This window comes from Pseudophryne corroboree, unplaced genomic scaffold (assembly GCF_028390025.1).
Source record: "Pseudophryne corroboree isolate aPseCor3 unplaced genomic scaffold, aPseCor3.hap2 scaffold_912, whole genome shotgun sequence".
Classification (NCBI taxonomy): Eukaryota; Metazoa; Chordata; class Amphibia; order Anura; family Myobatrachidae; genus Pseudophryne; species Pseudophryne corroboree.
In genome coordinates this window covers 108,971-127,898 of record NW_026970492.1, presented here as the reverse complement: position 1 = coordinate 127,898, position 18,928 = coordinate 108,971, and the positions used below count along the sequence as shown (strand labels likewise).

At 41.0% G+C, this 18,928-nt stretch overlaps 8 non-coding genes and 1 pseudogene across 8 annotated transcripts; 2 read left to right on the top strand and 7 right to left on the bottom strand.

The window, feature by feature from the left end:
• Positions 1 to 143: 143 nt before the first annotated feature.
• LOC135045714 (U1 spliceosomal RNA) lies at positions 144 to 307 on the bottom strand. Its single transcript, XR_010238129.1, has one exon. It is a non-coding gene; the product is annotated as a U1 spliceosomal RNA (small nuclear RNA).
• Positions 308 to 978: 671 nt separating this feature from the next.
• LOC135045773 (U1 spliceosomal RNA) lies at positions 979 to 1,141 on the bottom strand. Its single transcript, XR_010238190.1, has one exon. It is a non-coding gene; the product is annotated as a U1 spliceosomal RNA (small nuclear RNA).
• Positions 1,142 to 1,293: 152 nt separating this feature from the next.
• On the bottom strand, positions 1,294 to 1,457 carry LOC135045858 (U1 spliceosomal RNA). The gene has a single exon (XR_010238254.1). It is a non-coding gene; the product is annotated as a U1 spliceosomal RNA (small nuclear RNA).
• Positions 1,458 to 5,231: 3,774 nt separating this feature from the next.
• Positions 5,232 to 5,410, top strand: LOC135045817 (U1 spliceosomal RNA; annotated as a pseudogene).
• An 11,087-nt stretch (positions 5,411 to 16,497) lies between these two features.
• Positions 16,498 to 16,661, bottom strand: LOC135045685 (U1 spliceosomal RNA). Its single transcript, XR_010238100.1, has one exon. It is a non-coding gene; the product is annotated as a U1 spliceosomal RNA (small nuclear RNA).
• A 671-nt stretch (positions 16,662 to 17,332) lies between these two features.
• Positions 17,333 to 17,495, bottom strand: LOC135045816 (U1 spliceosomal RNA). The gene has a single exon (XR_010238215.1). It is a non-coding gene; the product is annotated as a U1 spliceosomal RNA (small nuclear RNA).
• Positions 17,496 to 17,647: 152 nt separating this feature from the next.
• Positions 17,648 to 17,811, bottom strand: LOC135045867 (U1 spliceosomal RNA). Its single transcript, XR_010238263.1, has one exon. It is a non-coding gene; the product is annotated as a U1 spliceosomal RNA (small nuclear RNA).
• Positions 17,812 to 18,482: 671 nt separating this feature from the next.
• LOC135045769 (U1 spliceosomal RNA) lies at positions 18,483 to 18,645 on the bottom strand. The gene has a single exon (XR_010238186.1). It is a non-coding gene; the product is annotated as a U1 spliceosomal RNA (small nuclear RNA).
• A 144-nt stretch (positions 18,646 to 18,789) lies between these two features.
• Positions 18,790 to 18,905, top strand: LOC135045823 (U5 spliceosomal RNA). The gene has a single exon (XR_010238221.1). It is a non-coding gene; the product is annotated as a U5 spliceosomal RNA (small nuclear RNA).
• The last annotated feature ends 23 nt before the right edge of the window (positions 18,906 to 18,928 follow it).

The following is an 18,928-nucleotide window of genomic DNA, read 5'->3' as shown; positions in this document are numbered from 1 at the left end:
TAGAGATGGGGAGGGTCGCTGCTCGGGCACCCCCCTGTCAAGTGAAGGAGATCCAACTGAGGCAGCACAAGGAAACTCTCGAAAAAAGAACAAGGCTAGAGGAAGATCTGAGACAAAGAAATCTGTCTTTTACCAGAGCTGACCAGAGGAAAGCACAAACACAGTCCCCCACTACCACAATTAATGCAGTCGAGTTTCCCACATTTGGGGAAATCACAGGGGTCAGCATACCCAGAATGCAATGAATGAACCTCACCCTGGGAGAACAATCTTCATGACCATGGAAACTTCTATGCAAAATAAGTATGATTTGGGATAGGGCTGGGGAGGGCCGCTGCTCAGGCACATCTCTGTCAAGTAAAGGAGATTCAACTGAGGCAGCACAAGGGAACTCTCATCTGGGGACAACAACTGCAGGGAGAACACATATTTTCAGATGAACATGGGAGGGCAGAAGGCTGCCTAATACTGAAGCACCCCCAAACAACAAACCAAATGTAACAACTAGTAAAAGCATTCCTGGGAGAAGGTCTGCAGAAGACGGATTTGCATACGGTGATGTCATCCAAGCAGTGGGCCAAAGTTGGCTGGAACCCTCATCTGCATATGAAAAGAGAAAAGGGTTATGCAGGGCATGGCGGCCTTTTGCGGTGCTTGGATGACCCCTAGTTCGCATTAAATACCTCCACCCTCCTTCGGTGTGGGGCTCATGTTGGCTATGCCCCAGCCCCTGAAGCATTCAAGCTGATTTCTTGCAGCAGCTGGGCACTGTAACAGCTCCAGAGCTGCTCTGTACGGCAAGTAAAAGGGTGTGGGCCCTGCAGCACTACCTGTAGTTCGCATTGTGCGTTGGAAGGCACAAAGTAAGCAGACGGGAGAAGTCAGGATAGTGCGCAAGGGCATAGAAGGGAGCGGCTCAAGAAAACAGAAGTGGAAACAGACAGCAAACTAGGCTGGAGAGAGACCTGAGACAAAGAGATCTGAATTATACGAGAGCCGACCAGGGGAAACACAAATTATGCAGTCAAGTTTCCCACATTTGGGGAAATCGCAGGAGCAGCACACCCAGAGTGCAATGGGTGAGCCTTGCCCTGGGAGAAGCACCTTCATGATCATAGTATCTCACCTGGCAGGTATGTAGGAGTTGGGCTAGAGCTGGGGAGGGTCGCTGCTCGGGTACCCCCCTGTCAAGTGAAGGAGGTCAAACTGAGGCAGCACAATGGAACTCTCGAAAGAAGAACAAGGCTAGAGGAAGATCTGAGACAAAGAAATCTGACTTTTACCAGAGCTGACCAGAGGAAAACACAAACACAGTCCCCCACTACCACAAATAATGCAGTTGAGTTTCCCACATTTGGGGAAATCACAGGGGTCAGCATACCCAGAATGCAATGAATGAACCTCACCCTGGGAGAACAATCTTTATGACCATGGTATCTCCTATGCAAAATAAGTATGATTTGAGATAGGGCTGGGGAGGGCTGCTGCTCAGGCACATCTCTGTCAAGTAAAGGAGATTCAACTGAGGCAGCACAAGGGAACTCTCATCTGGGGACAACAACTGCCGGGAGAACACATATTTTCAGATGAACATGGGAGGGCAGAAGGCTGCCTAATACTGAAGCACGCCCAAACAACAAACCAAATGCAACAACTAGTACAAGCATTCCTGGGAGAAGGTCTGCAGAAGACGGATTTGCATACGGTGATGTCATCCAAGCAGTGGGCCAAAGTTGGCTGGAACCCTCATCTGCATATGTTGAAGATACAATTTGTGAATTGCATTTAACACTATCTCCCTTTCCTGGGGAGAAGATGGTAGGGCCAATTTGAAAAACCGGCGAGGAGGCACCTCTTCGAATTTCAGCTTGTAACCCTGAGAAACAATTTCTATTGCCTAGGGATCCACCTGCGAATGAACCCAGATGTGGCTGAAAACTCGAAGACGTGCCCCCAACTGGGCGGACTCCTTTAGCGGAGCCCCAGCGTCATGCGGTGGATTTTGTAGAGGCCGGGGAGGACTTCTGTTCCTGGGAACTAGCTGTGTTGTGCAGCTTCTTCCCTCTGCCCTTACCTCTGGCAAGAAAGGACGCACCTCGTACTTTCTTGTTTCTCTGTGATCGAAAGGACTGTATTTGATAATGTGGTGCTTTCTTAGGCTGTGAGGGAATATAAGGCAAAAAATTTGATTTACCAGCTGTAGCTGTGGAGACTAGGTCCGAGAGACCTTCCCCAAACAATTCCTCACCCCTGTAAGGTAAAACCTCCATATGCCTTTTTGAGTCGGCATCACCTGTCCATTGCCGGGTCCATAGGACTCGTCTAGCAGAAATCGACATAGCGTTTATTCTAGAACCCAGTAGACTAATGTCACTTTGAGCATCTCTCATATATAGGACAGCATCTTTTATATGCCCTATGGTCAATAACATAGCATCCTTATCTAGGGTCTCAATCTCTGCTGATAAGGTATCTGTCCATGCTGCCACCGCGCTACAACCCCGGCCGACGCAATTGCCGGTCTGAGTAAGGTACCAGAATGTGTGTAAATGGACTTTAGGGTAACCTCCTGCTTGCGGTCAGCAGGGTCCCTGATGGTAGCCGTATCCTGGGATGGCAGCGCTACCTTTTTGGATAAGCGTGTCAATGCTTTATCCACCCTAGGGGAGGATTCCCACCGTATCCTGTCCATTGGCGGGAAAGGATACGCCATAAGAATCCTTTTGGGAATCTGCAGCTTTTTGTCTGGAGATTCCCAAGCTTTTTCACATAATTCGTTCAACTCATGTGAGGAGGGAAAGGTTATCTCAGGTTTCTTTCCCTTATACATGTGTACCCTCGTGTCAGGGACAGGGGACTCTGTGATGTGCAAAACATCTTTTATTGCAATAATCATATATCGAATACATTTAGCCAATTTTGGCTGTAACTTTGCATCATCGTAGTCGACACTGGAGTCAGAATCTGTGTCGGTATCTGTGTCAACTATTTGGGATAGTGGGCGCTTTTGAGACCCCGAAGGTCCCTGCGACATAGGGACAGGCATGGGTTGACTCCCTGACTGTTCCCTAGCTTCAGCTTTGTCTAATCTCTTGTGTAATAAGTTTACATTAGCACTTAAAACATTCCACATATCCATCCAGTCAGGTGTCGGCGTTGTCGATGGAGACACCACATTAATTTGCTCCTGCTCCTCTCTAGGAGAGCCTTCTACCTCAGACATGTCGACACACGTGTACCGACACACCATACACTCAGGGAATCCTCTTATCTGAGGACAGTTCCCCAACAAGGCCCTTTGGAGAGACAGAGAGAGAGAGTATGCCAGCACACACCCCAGCGCTATATGACCCAGGAAAAAAACACAATAATTTTATGTTTACCCAGTAGCGCTGTATTTCCATATATATATGCGCCTAATTATGTGCCCCCCTCTTCTTTAAGACCCTCTTTCTACCGTGGTATAAGCAGGGGAGAGTCCGTGGAGCTTCCCCTCAGCGGTGCTGTGGAGAAAATGGCGCTGGTGAGTGCTGAGGGAGAAGCCCCACCCCCTCAGCGACGGGCTTCTGTCCCGCTCAAATATAGTAAAAAAATGGCGGGGGCTCTTATATATATATATACAGTGCCTAGCTGCATATATATTTATTTTGCCAAAGAGAGGTCTATATTGCTGCCCAGGGCGTCCCCCCTGCGCCCTTCACCCTTACACTGACTGCCGTGTGTGAGGTGTATTGGAGCAATGGAGCACAGCTTTACTGCTGTGCGTTACCTCAGTGAAGATCATGAAGTCTTCCGCCGCCTCTGAAGTCTTCTTTTCTTCTCATACTCACCCGGCTTCTATCTTCCGGCTCTGCGAGGGGGACGGCGGCGCGGCTCTGGGACGGACGGCGAGGGTGAGACCTGCGTACCGATCCCTCTGGAGCTAATGCTGTACAGTAGCCTAAGAAGCAGAGCCTATCAACTCACAGAAGTAGGTGTGCATCTCTCCCCTCCGCCCCTCGATGCAGGGAGTCTGTTGCCAGCAGGCTCCCTGAAAATAAAAAAATCTAACAAATATACTTTCTGTCAGGAAACTCAGGAGAGCTCCCTGAAAAGCACCCAGTCTCCTCTGGGCACAGTAGTAAACTGAGGTCTGGAGGAGGGGCATAGAGGGAGGAGCCAGTGCACACCCAGATCTAAAGTCTTTCTTAAAGTGCCCATGTCTCCTGCGGAGCCCGTCTATCCCCCATGGTCCTTACGGAATCCCCAGCATCCTCTAGGACGTAAGAGAAAAATTATGCTGGCAGAAAAATCCAATTGAGTGATTAAACAGCTCCAGAGCTGCTCTGTAAGGCAAGTAAAAGGGTGTGGGCCCTGCAGCACTACCTGTAGTTTGCATTGTGCATTGGAAGCCTAGTTTGCTGTCTGTTTCCACTTCTTTTTTCTTGAGCCCCTCCCGTCTATACCCTTGTGCACTATCCTGACTTCTCCTCCCGTCTGCTTACTTTGTGCCTTAAAAATGCACAATGCAAACTACAGGTAGTGCTGCAGGGCCCACACCCTTTTACTTGCCTTACAGAGCAGCTCTTGAGCTGTTACAGTGCCCAGCTGCTGCAAGAAATCAGCGTGAATGCTTCAGGGGCTGGGGCATGGCCAACATGAGCCCCACACCGAAGGAGGGTGGGGGTGTTTAATGCGAACTAGGGGTCTCGCACAATGCGAACTACAGGTATTGCTGCAGGGCCCACACCCTTTTACTTGCCTTACAGAGCAGCTCTGGAGCTGTTACAGTGCCCAGCTGCTGCAAGAAATCAGCTTGAATCCTTCAGGGGCTGGGGCATAGCCAACATGAGCCCCACACCGACGGAGGGTGGAGGTGTTTAATGCGAACTAGGGGTCATCCAAGTGCCGCAAAAGGCCGCCATGCCCTGCACACCCCTTTTCTCTTTTCATATGCAGACGAGGGTTGAAGCCAACTTTGACCCACTGCTTGGATGACATCGCCATATGCAAATCCATCTGCTGCAGGCCTTCCCCCAGGAATGCTTGCACTAGTTGTTGCATTTGGTTTGTTGTTTGGGGGTGCTTCAGTATTAGGCAGCCTTCTGCCCTCCCATGTTCATCTGAAAATATGTGTTCTCCCTGCAGTTGTTGTCCCCAGATGAGAGTTCCCTTGTGCTGCCTCAGTTGAATCTCCTTTACTTGACAGAGATGTGCCTGAGCAGCGGCCCTCCCCAGCCCTATCCCAAATCATACTTATTTTGCATAGGAGATACCATGGTCATGAAGACTGTTCTCCCAGGGTGCGGTTCATTCATTGCATTCTGGGTATGCTGACCTCTGTGATTTCCCCAAATGTGGGAAACTCGACTGCATTATTTAATGCGAACTAGGGGTCATCCAAGCACCGCAAAAGGCCGCCATGCCCTGCATACCCCTTTTCTCTTTTCATAAGCAGACGAGGTTTGAAGCCAACTTTGACCCAATGCTTGGATGACATCACTTGCTGCCTTTCCAATGAAGCAAGTTTAATTTAATAATAGGTGAAAAACCATCCCTACAAAGGTGTTAATCAGATACTTGGCTTTGTGGACACTTTTCAGAGCACAAATTTGTTAGCATAAAAATAAAGCCAGAAAATGAAGAGCTGTTTAATCACTCAATTGGATTTTTCTGCCAGCATATTTCTTTTTCTCTGCAACCCACTGCTAAATTGTGCTTCCTAGCTGTTTTTATAAAATCACTGAATCAAATCTAACTCTGATTACATCAGAGAAGGCCAGGTACCCTACACCATAACAGGGGGTTTGAAATTTTGACTTGTCTACTTAAAGATCACCAAAATCTGATAACAAGGTCAATTAAGTCCCTGGGTGGGATTGAACCACCAACCTTTTGATAAATAGCTGAACACACTAACCGATTGCGCCACAGAGACACTTTGCAAAAAGCACATACTGACAAAGACTAATAAGCATTCATCTAGAACGTTTCCTAGAAAAACTTTAAAAAGTCAATAATCTGGAGAGTTTTTGTAAGATGTTTCACCAGCAACCAATGAAGAAACACATTAGTACTTTCGCATGATGAGTGAGTGCTTCAGGATCTCTTGCACTTACATGTGCAGCAGAGTACTGCAATGGAAGCATGCTGGGCCCATAACCCAGAGGTAGGCAGATTGAAACTATCCTTTGCTATATGCATTTTTTTTTTGTTCATTAAAGTAATCCAAAACTGGGATTGATATTTTAGCTTTTATTTTTACTTAAAGTACAATAACTTTTACCATTTTAATTTGTTTTAATAGTATATTGACAGTATTGTTTTCTTTCAAAAATCCAATTAATTTTCTTTATCCGATTATTAAAATGGTAATTGACAAAAACAAACTACATTGTCACCAGAAGAGCAATACAAAATGTACAAGTGATATATTAAAATCATCTTTCCAGCTTGAATTTCAATGATGCATTGGGGCAACGATTTTGTGAGAAACATCTTCACCCTTAAATAAAGATTTTCTTAATTCCTTACCTGTGTGCTAATTAGATATCACCTTGTTTTCACATTAAACAGACTTCCACATGAGAAAGCAGCAAGGATGCAGTGGCGTTAATGTTTCCTGGTGTCAACCTGTATTATTTCAGTAGATATTGAAATGAGGATGCATCTTGCTGCCTTTCCAATGAAGCAAGTTTAATTTAGTAATAGGTGAAAAACCATCCCTACAAATATGTTAATCAGATACTTGGCTTTGTGGACACTTTTCAGAGAACAAATTCGTTAGCATAAAAATAAAGCCAGAAAATGAAGAGCTGTTTAATCACTCAATTGGATTTTTCTGCCAGCATATTTCTTTTTCTCTGCAACCCACTGCTAAATTGTGCTTCCTAGCTGTTTTTTTTATAAAATCACTGATTCAAATCTAACTCTGATTACATCAGAGTAGGCCAGGTACCCTACACCATAAGAAGGGGGTTTGAAATTTTGACTTGTCTACTTAAAGATCACCAAAATCTGATAACAAGGTCAATTACATCCCTGGGTGGGATTGAACCACCAACCCTTTGATTAATAACCAAACACACTAACAGATTGCGCCACAGAGACACTTTACAAACGTACATACTGACAAAGGCTAATAAGCATTCATCTAGAACGTTTCCTAGAAAAACTTTAAAAAGTCAATAATCTGGAGAGTTTTTGTAAGATGTTTCTTCCATCAACCAACGAAGAAACACATTGGTACTTTCCCATGATGAGTGAGTGCTTCAGGATCTCTTGCACTTACATGTGCAGCAGAGTACTGCAATGGAAAAATGCTGGGCCCATAACCCAGAGGTAGGCAGATTGAAACTATCCTCTGCTATATGCATTTTGTTTGTTAATTAAAGTAATCCAAAACTGGGATTGATATTTTTGCTCTTTTATTTTTACTTAAAGTACAATAACTTTTACCATTTTAATTTGTTTTAATAGTATATTGACAGTATTGTTTTCTTTCAAAAATCCACTTAATTTTCTTTACCCTATTATTAAAATGGTAATTGACAAAAACAAACTACATTGTCACCAGAAGAGCAATACAAAATGTACAAGTGATATATTAAAATCATCTTTCCAGCTTGAATTTCAATGATGCATTGGGGCAACGATTTTGTGAGAAACACCTTCACCCTTAAATAAAGATTTTCTTAATTCCTTACCTGTGTGCTAATTAGATATCACCTTGTTTTCACATTAAACAGACTTCCACATGCGAAAGCAGCAAGGATGCAGTGGCGTTAATGTTTCCTGGTGTCAACCTGTATTATTTCAGTAGACATTGAAATGAGGATGCATCTTGCTGCCTTTCCAATGAAGCAAGTTTAATTTAGTAATAGGTGAAAAACCATCCCTACAAAGGTGTTAATCAGAGACTTGGCTTTGTGGACACTTTTCAGAGAACAAATTTGTTAGCATAAAAATAAAGCCAGAAAATGAAGAGCTGTTTAATCACTCAATTGGATTTTTTTGCCAGCATATTTCTTTTTCTCTGCAACCCACTGCTAAATTGTGCTTCCTAGCTGTTTTTATAAAATCACTGAATCAAATCTAACTCTGATTACATCAGAGAAGGCCAGGTACCCTACACCATAACAGGGGGTTTGAAATTTTGACTTGTCTACTTAAAGATCACCAAAATCTGATAACAAGGTCAATTACGTCCCTGGGTGGGATTGAACCACCAACCTTTTGGTTAATAACCATACACACTAACTGATTGCGCCACAGCGACACTTTGCAAAAAGCCCATACTGACAAAGACTAATAAGCATTCATCTAGAACGTTTCCTAGAAAAACTTTAAAAAGTCAATAATCTGGAGAGTTTTTGTAAGATGTTTCTTCCAGCAACCAATGAAGAAACACATTAGTACTTTCGCATGATGAGTGAGTGCTTCAGGATCTCTTGCACTTACATGTGCAGCAGAGTACTGCAATGGAAGCATGCTGGGCCCATAACCCAGAGGTAGGCAGATTGAAACTATCCTTTGCTATATGAATTTTTTTTTTTGTTCATTAAAGTAATCCAAAACTGGGATTGATATTTTCGCTTTTATTTTTACTTAAAGTACAATAACTTTTACCATTTTAATTTGTTTTAATAGTATATTGACAGTATTGTTTTCTTTCAAAAATCCACTTAATTTTCTTTACCCTATTATTAAAATGGTAATTGACAAAAACAAACTACATTGTCACCATAAGAGCAATACAAAATGTACAAGTGATATATTAAAATCATCTTTCCAGCTTGAATTTCAATGATGCATTGGGGCAACGATTTTGTGAGAAACATCTTCACCCTTAAATAAAGATTTTCTTAATTCCTTACCTGTGTGCTAATTAGATATCACCTTGTTTTCACATTAAACAGACTTCCACATGAGAAAGCAGCAAGGATGCAGTGGCGTTAATGTTTCCTGGTGTCAACCTGTATTATTTCAGTAGATATTGAAATGAGGATACATCTTGCTGCCTTTCCAATGAAGCAAGTTTAATTTAGTAATAGGTGAAAAACCATCCCTACAAATATGTTAATCAGATACTTGGCTTTGTGGACACTTTTCAGAGAACAAATTAGTTAGCATAAAAATAAAGCCAGAAAATGAAGAGCTGTTTAAACACTCAATTGGATTTTTGTGCCAGCATATTTCTTTTTCTCTGCAACCCACTGCCAAATTGTGCTTCCTAGCTGTTTTTATAAAATCACTGAATCAAATCTAACTCTGATTACATCAGAGAAGGCCAGGTACCCTACACCATAACAGGGGGTTTGAAATTTTGACTTGTCTACTTAAAGATCACCAAAATCTGATAACAAGGTCAATTAAATCCCTGGGTGGGATTGAACAACCAACCTTTTGGTTAATAGCCTTACACACTAACTGATTGCGCCACAGCTACACTTAGCAAAAGTACATACTGACAAAGGCTAATAAGCATTCATCTAGAACGATTCCTAGAAACATTTTAAAAAGTCAATAATGTGGAGAGTTTTTGTAAGATGTTTCTTCCATCAACCAATGAAGAAACACATTGGTACTTTCCCATGATAAGTGAGTGCTTCAGGACCTCTTGCACTTACATGTGCAGCAGAGTACTGTAATGGAAGCATGCTGGGTCCATAACCCAGAGGTAGGCAAATTGAAACTATCCTCTGCTATATGCATTTTTTTTTGTTAATTAAAGTAATCCAAAACTGGGATTGATATTTTTGCTCTTTTATTTTTACTTAAAGTACAATAACTTTTACCATTTTAATTTGTTTTAATAGTATATTGACAGTATTGTTTTCTTTCAAAAATCCACTTAATTTTCTTTACCCGATTATTAAAATGGTAATTGACAAAAACAAACTACATTGTCACCAGAAGAGCAATACAAAATGTACAAGTGATATATTAAAATCATCTTTCCAGCTTGAATTTCAATGATGCATTGGGGCAACGATTTTGTGAGAAACATCTTCACCCTTAAATAAAGATTTTCTTAATTCCTTACCTGTGTGCTAATTAGATATCACCTTGTTTTCACATTAAACAGACTTCCACATGCGAAAGCAGCAAGGATGCAGTGGCGTTAATGTTTCCTGGTGTCAACCTGTATTATTTCAGTAGACATTGAAATGAAGATGCATCTTGCTGCCTTTCCAATGAAGCAAGTTTAATTTAGTAATAGGTGAAAAACCATCCCTACAAAGGTGTTAATCAGAGACTTGGCTTTGTGGACACTTTTCAGAGAACAAATTTGTTAGTATAAAAATAAAGCCAGAAAATGAAGAGCTGTTTAATCACTCAATTGGATTTTTCTGCCAGCATATTTCTTTTTCTCTGCAACCCACTGCTAAATTGTGCTTCCTAGCTGTTTTTATAAAATCACTGAATCAAATCTAAACATCAGAGAAGGCCAGGTACCCTACACCATAACAGTGGGTTTGAAATTTTGACTTGTCTACTTAAAGATCACCAAAATCTGATAACAAGGTCAATTAAGTCCCTGGGTGGGATTGAACCACCAACCTTTTGGTTAATAGCCTTACACACTAACTGATTGCGCCACAGCGACACTTTGCAAAAGTACTTACTGACAAAGGCTAATAAGCATTCATCTAGAATGATTCCTAGAAACATTTTAAAAAGTCAATAATGTGGAGAGTTTTTGTAAGATGTTTCTTCCATCAACCAATGAAGAAACACATTGGTACTTTCCCATGATGAGTAAGTGCTTCAGGATCTCTTGCACTTACATGTGCAGCAGAGTACTGTAATGGAAGCATGCTGGGTCCATAACCCAGAGGTAGGCAGATTGAAACTATCCTCTGCTATATGCATTTTTTTTGTTAATTAAAGTAACCCAAAACTGGGATTGATATTTTTGCTCTTTTATTTTTACTTAAAGTACAATAACTTTTACCATTTTAATTTGTTTTAATAGTATTGTTTTCTTTAAAAAATCCTATTAATTTTCTTTACCCAATTATTAAAATGGTAATTGACAAAAACAAACTACATTGTCACCAGAAGAGCAATACAAAATGTACAAGTGATATATTAAAATCATCTTTCCAGCTTGAATTTCAATGATGCATTGGGGCAACGATTTTGTGAGAAACATCTTCACCCTTAAATAAAGATGTTCTTAATTCCTTACCTGTGTGCTAATTAGATATCACCTTGTTTTCACATTAAACAGACTTCCACATGAGAAAACAGCAAAGATGCAGTGGCGTTAATGTTTCCTGGTGTCAACCTGTATTATTTCCGTAGATATTGAAATGAGGATGCATCTTGCTGCCTTTCCAATGAAGCAAGTTTAATTTAGTAATAGGTGAAAAACCATCCCTACAAAGATGTTAATCAGATACTTGGCTTTGTGGACACTTTTCAGAGAACAAATTTGTTATCATAAAAATAAAGCCAGAAAATGAAGAGCTGTTTAATCACTCAATTGGATTTTTCTGCCACCATTTTTCTTTTTCTCTGCAACCCACTGCTAAATTGTGCTTCCTAGCTGTTTTTTTTATAAAATCACTTAATCAAATCTAACTCTGATTACATCAGAGAAGGCCAGGTACCCTACACCATAAGAGGGGGTTTGCAATTTTGACTTGTCTACTTAAATATTACCAAAATCTGATCACAAGGTCAATTACGTCCCTGGATGGGATTGAACCACCAACCTTTTGATTAATAGCTGAACACACTAACCGATCGCGCCACAGAGACACTTTGCGAAAAGTACATACTGACAAAGACTAATAAGCATTCATCTAGAACGTTTCCTAGAAAAACTTTAAAAAGTCAATAATCTGGAGAGTTTTTGTAAGATGTTTCTTCCAGCAACCAATGAAGAAACACATTGTTACTTTCGCATGATGAGTGAGTGCTTCAGGATCTCTTGCACTTACATGTGCAGCAGAGTACTGCAATGGAAGCATGCTGGGCCCATAACCCAGAGGTAGGCAGATTGAAACTATCCTTTGCTATATGCATTTTTTTTTTGTTCATTAAAATAATCCAAAACTGGGATTGATATTTTAGCTTTTTTTTTTACTTAAAGTACAATAACTTTTACCATTTTAATTTGTTTTAATAGTATATTGACAGTATTGTTTTCTTTCAAAAATCCAATTAATTTTCTTTACCCGATTATTAAAATGGTAATTGACAAAAACAAACTACAGTGTCACCAGAAGAGCAATACAAAATGTACAAGTGATATATTAAAATCATCTTTCCAGCTTGAATTTCAATGATGCATTGGGGCAACGATTTTGTGAGAAACATCTTCACCCTTAAATAAAGATTTTCTTAATTCCTTACCTGTGTGCTAATTAGATATCACCTTGTTTTCACATTAAACAGACTTCCACATGAGAAAGCAGCAAGGATGCAGTGGCGTTAATGTTTCCGGGTGTCAACCTGTATTATTTCAGTAGATATTGAAATGAGGATGCATCTTGCTGCCTTTCCAATGAAGCAAGTTTAATTTAGTAATAGGTGAAAAACCATCCCTACAAATATGTTAATCAGATACTTGGCTTTGTGGACACTTTTCAGAGAACAAATTCGTTAGCATAAAAATAAAGCCAGAAAATGAAGAGCTGTTTAATCACTCAATTGGATTTTTCTGCCAGCATATTTCTTTTTCTCTGCAACCCACTGCTAAATTGTGCTTCCTAGCTGTTTTTTTTATAAAATCACTGATTCAAATCTAACTCTGATTACATCAGAGTAGGCCAGGTACCCTACACCATAAGAAGGGGGTTTGAAATTTTGACTTGTCTACTTAAAGATCACCAAAATCTGATAACAAGGTCAATTACATCCCTGGGTGGGATTGAACCACCAACCCTTTGATTAATAACCAAACACACTAACAGATTGCGCCACAGAGACACTTTACAAACGTACATACTGACAAAGGCTAATAAGCATTCATCTAGAACGTTTCCTAGAAAAACTTTAAAAAGTCAATAATCTGGAGAGTTTTTGTAAGATGTTTCTTCCATCAACCAACGAAGAAACACATTGGTACTTTCCCATGATGAGTGAGTGCTTCAGGATCTCTTGCACTTACATGTGCAGCAGAGTACTGCAATGGAAAAATGCTGGGCCCATAACCCAGAGGTAGGCAGATTGAAACTATCCTCTGCTATATGCATTTTTTTTTGTTAATTAAAGTAATCCAAAACTGGGATTGATATTTTTGCTCTTTTATTTTTACTTAAAGTACAATAACTTTTACCATTTTAATTTGTTTTAATAGTATATTGACAGTATTGTTTTCTTTCAAAAATCCACTTAATTTTCTTTACCCTATTATTAAAATGGTAATTGACAAAAACAAACTACATTGTCACCAGAAGAGCAATACAAAATGTACAAGTGATATATTAAAATCATCTTTCCAGCTTGAATTTCAATGATGCATTGGGGCAACGATTTTGTGAGAAACACCTTCACCCTTAAATAAAGATTTTCTTAATTCCTTACCTGTGTGCTAATTAGATATCACCTTGTTTTCACATTAAACAGACTTCCACATGCGAAAGCAGCAAGGATGCAGTGGCGTTAATGTTTCCTGGTGTCAACCTGTATTATTTCAGTAGACATTGAAATGAGGATGCATCTTGCTGCCTTTCCAATGAAGCAAGTTTAATTTAGTAATAGGTGAAAAACCATCCCTACAAAGGTGTTAATCAGAGACTTGGCTTTGTGGACACTTTTCAGAGAACAAATTTGTTAGCATAAAAATAAAGCCAGAAAATGAAGAGCTGTTTAATCACTCAATTGGATTTTTTTGCCAGCATATTTCTTTTTCTCTGCAACCCACTGCTAAATTGTGCTTCCTAGCTGTTTTTATAAAATCACTGAATCAAATCTAACTCTGATTACATCAGAGAAGGCCAGGTACCCTACACCATAACAGGGGGTTTGAAATTTTGACTTGTCTACTTAAAGATCACCAAAATCTGATAACAAGGTCAATTACGTCCCTGGGTGGGATTGAACCACCAACCTTTTGGTTAATAACCATACACACTAACTGATTGCGCCACAGCGACACTTTGCAAAAGTACATACTGACAAAGGCTAATAAGCATTCATCTAGAACGTTTCCTAGAAACATTTTAAAAAGTCAATAATGTGGAGAGTTTTTGTAAGATGTTTCTTCCATCAACCAATGAAGAAACACATTGGTACTTTCCCATGATAAGTGAGTGCTTCAGGACCTCTTGCACTTACATGTGCAGCAGAGTACTGTAATGGAAGCATGCTGGGTCCATAACCCAGAGGTAGGCAGATTGAAACTATCCTCTGCTATATGCATTTTTTTTTTGTTAATTAAAGTAATCCAAAACTGGGATTGATATTTTTGCTCTTTTATTTTTACTTAAAGTACAATAACTTTTACCATTTTAATTTGTTTTAATAGTATATTGACAGTATTGTTTTCTTTCAAAAATCCAATTAATTTTCTTTACCCGATTATTAAAATGGTAATTGACAAAAACAAACTACATTGTCACCAGAAGAGCAATACAAAATGTACAAGTGATATATTAAAATCATCTTTCCAGCTTGAATTTCAATGATGCATTGGGGCAACGATTTTGTGAGAAACATCTTCACCCTTAAATAAAGATTTTCTTAATTCCTTACCTGTGTGCTAATTAGATATCACCTTGTTTTCACATTAAACAGACTTCCACATGCGAAAGCAGCAAGGATGCAGTGGCGTTAATGTTTCCTGGTGTCAACCTGTATTATTTCAGTAGACATTGAAATGAGGATGCATCTTGCTGCCTTTCCAATGAAGCAAGTTTAATTTAGTAATAGGTGAAAAACCATCCCTACAAAGGTGTTAATCAGAGACTTAGCTTTGTGGACACTTTTCAGAGAACAAATTTGTTAGCATAAAAATAAAGCCAGAAAATGAAGAGCTGTTTAATCACTCAATTGGATTTTTCTGCCAGCATATTTCTTTTTCTCTGCAACCCACTGCTAAATTGTGCTTCCTAGCTGTTTTTTTTTATAAAATCACTGATTCAAATCTAACTCTGATTACATCAGAGTAGGCCAGGTACCCTACACCATAAGAAGGGGGTTTGAAATTTTGACTTGTCTACTTAAAGATCACCAAAATCTGATAACAAGGTCAATTACATCCCTGGGTGGGATTGAACCACCAACCCTTTGATTAATAACCAAACACACTAACAGATTGCGCCACAGAGACACTTTACAAATGTACGTACTGACAAAGGCTAATAAGCATTCATCTAGAACGTTTCCTAGAAAAACTTTAAAAAGTCAATAATCTGGAGAGTTTTTGTAAGATGTTTCTTCCATCAACCAACGAAGAAACACATTGGTACTTTCCCATGATGAGTGAGTGCTTCAGGATCTCTTGCACTTACATGTGCAGCAGAGTACTGCAATGGAAAAATGCTGGGCCCATAACCCAGAGGTAGGCAGATTGAAACTATCCTCTGCTATATGCATTTTTTTTGTTAATTAAAGTAATCCAAAACTGGGATTGATATTTTTGCTCTTTTATTTTTACTTAAAGTACACTAACTTTTACCATTTTAATTTGTTTTAATAGTATATTGACAGTATTGTTTTCTTTCAAAAATCCACTTAATTTTCTTTACCCTATTATTAAAATGGTAATTGACAAAAACAAACTACATTGTCACCAGAAGAGCAATACAAAATGTACAAGTGATATATTAAAATCATCTTTCCAGCTTGAATTTCAATGATGCATTGGGGCAACGATTTTGTGAGAAACACCTTCACCCTTAAATAAAGATTTTCTTAATTCCTTACCTGTGTGCTAATTAGATATCACCTTGTTTTCACATTAAACAGACTTCCACATGCGAAAGCAGCAAGGATGCAGTGGCGTTAATGTTTCCTGGTGTCAACCTGTATTATTTCAGTAGACATTGAAATGAGGATGCATCTTGCTGCCTTTCCAATGAAGCAAGTTTAATTTAGTAATAGGTGAAAAACCATCCCTACAAAGGTGTTAATCAGAGACTTGGCTTTGTGGACACTTTTCAGAGAACAAATTTGTTAGCATAAAAATAAAGCCAGAAAATGAAGAGCTGTTTAATCACTCAATTGGATTTTTTTGCCAGCATTTTTCTTTTTCTCTGCAACCCACTGCTAAATTGTGCTTCCTAGCTGTTTTTATAAAATCACTGAATCAAATCTAACTCTGATTACATCAGAGAAGGCCAGGTACCCTACACCATAACAGGGGGTTTGAAATTTTGACTTGTCTACTTAAATATCACCAAAATCTGATAACAAGGTCAATTACGTCCCTTAGTGGGATTGAACCACCAACCTTTTGATTAATAACCATACACACTGAGGCAGCACAAGGGAACTCTCGAAAGAAGAACAAGGCTAGAGGAAGAACTGAAACAAAGAAATCTGACTTTTACTAGAGCTGACCAGAGGAAAGCACAAACACAGTCCCCCACTACCACAAATAATGCAGTTGAGTTTCCCACATTTGGGGAAATCACATGGGTCAGCATACCCAGAATGCAATGAATGAACCTCACCCTGGGAGAACAATCTTCAAGACCATGGTCTCTCCTATGCAAAATAAGTATGATTTGGGATAGGGCTGGGGAGGGCCGCTGCTCAGGCACATCTCTGTCAAGTAAAGGAGATTCAACTGAGGCAGCACAAGGGAACTCTCATCTGGGGACAACAACTGCAGGGAGAACACATATTTTCAGATGAACATGGGAGGGCAGAAGGCTGCCTAATACTGAAGCACCCCCAAACAACAAACCAAATGCAACAACTAGTGCAAGCATTCCTGGGGGAAGGCCTGCAGCAGATGGATTTGCATATGGTGATGCCATCCAAGCAGTGGGTCAAAGTTGGCTTCAACCCTCGTCTGCATATGAAAAGAGAAAAGGGGCGTGCAGGGCATGGCGGCCTTTTGCGGCGCTTGGATGACCCCTAGTTCGCATTACACACCTCCACCCTCCTTCGGTGTGGGGCTCATGTTGGCTATGCCCCAGCCCCTGAAGCATTCAAGCTGATTTCTTGCAGCAGCTGGGCACTGTAACTGCTCCAGAGCTGCTCTGTAAGGCAAGTAAAAGGGTGTGGGCCCTGCAGCACTACCTGTAGTTTGCATTGTGCGTTGGAAGGCACGAAGTAAGCAGACGGGAGAAGTCAGGATAGTGCGCAAGGGCATAGAAGGGAGCGGCTCAAGAAAAGAGAAGTGGAAACAGACAGCAAACTAGGCTGGAGAGAGACCTGAGACAAAGAGATCTGAATTATACGAGAGCCGACCAAGGGAAACACAAATTATGCAGTCAAGTTTCCCACATTTGGGGAAATCACAGGGGCAGCACAACTAGTGTGCAATGGGTGAGCCTTGCCCTGGGAGAAGCACCTTCATGATCATAGTATCTCACCTGGCAGGTAAGTAGGAGTTGGGCTAGAGCTGGGGAGGGTCGCTGCTCGGGCACCCCCCTGTCAAGTGAAAGAGATCCAACTGAGGCAGCACAAGGGAACTCTCGAAAGAAGAACAAGGCTAGAGGAAGATCTGAGATAAAGAAATCTGATTTTTACCAGAGCTGACCAGAGGAAAGCACAAACACAGTCCCCCACTACCACAAATAATGCAGTCGAGTTTCCCACATTTGGGGAAATCACAGGGGTCAGCATACCCAGAATGCAATGAATGAACCTCACCCTGGGAGAACAATCTTCATGACCATGGTATCGCCTATGCAAAATAAGTATGATTTGGGATAGGGCTGGGGAGGGCCGCTGCTCAGGCACATCTCTGTCAAGTAAAGGAGATTCAACTGAGGCAGCACAAGGGAACTCTCATCTGGGGACAACAACTGCAGGGAGAACACATATTTTCAGATGAACATGGGAGGGCAGAAGGCTGCCTAATACTGAAGCACCCCCAAACAACAAACCAAATGCAACAACTAGTGCAAGCATTCCTGGGGGAAGGCCTGCAGCAGATGGATTTGCATATGGTGATGTCATCCAAACAGTGGGTCAAAGTTGGCTTCAACCCTCGTCTGCATATGAAAAGAGACAAGGGGCGTGCAGGGCATGGCGGCCTTTTGCGGCGCTTGGATGACCCCTAGTTCGCATTACACACCTCCACCCTCCTTCGGTGTGGGGCTCATGTTGGCTATTCCCCAGCCCCTGAAGCATTCAAGCTGATTTCTTGCAGCAGCTGGGCACTGTAACTGCTCCAGAGACGCTCTGTAAGGCAAGTAAAAGGGTGTGGGTCCTGCAGCACTACCTGTAGTTTGCATTGTGCGTTGGAAGGCACGAAGTAAGCAGACGGGAGAAGTCAGGATAGTGCGCAAGGGCATAGAAGGGAGCGGCTCAAGAAAAGAGAAGTAGAAACAGACAGCAAACTAGGCTGGAGAGAGACCTGAGACAAAGAGATCTGAATTATACGAGAGCCGACCAGGGGAAACACAAATTATGCAGTCAAGTTTCCCACATTTGGGGAAATCGCAGAAGCAGCACACCCAGAGTGCAATGGGTGAGCCTTGCCCTGGGAGAAGCACCTTCATGATCATAGTATCTCACCTGGCAGGTAAGTAGGAGTTGGGCTAGAGCTGGGGAGGGTCGCTGCTCGAGCATCCCCCTGTCAAGTAAAGGAGATTCAACTGAGGCAGCACAAGGGAACTCTCATCTGGGGACAACAACTGCAGGGAGAACACATATTTTCAGATAAAAATCTTGGTCATGCTCTGGTTTCTCTTCAGAACGAACAAATCTTTCGCCTTTTACTAAAGATTTCCGTGGAGAGGAGCAAAACCGAGTTTTATCTCAATTTTTGCATGCCCCATCTTTTTGGGGTTTCTTTTATCGGTTTAAAGATAGA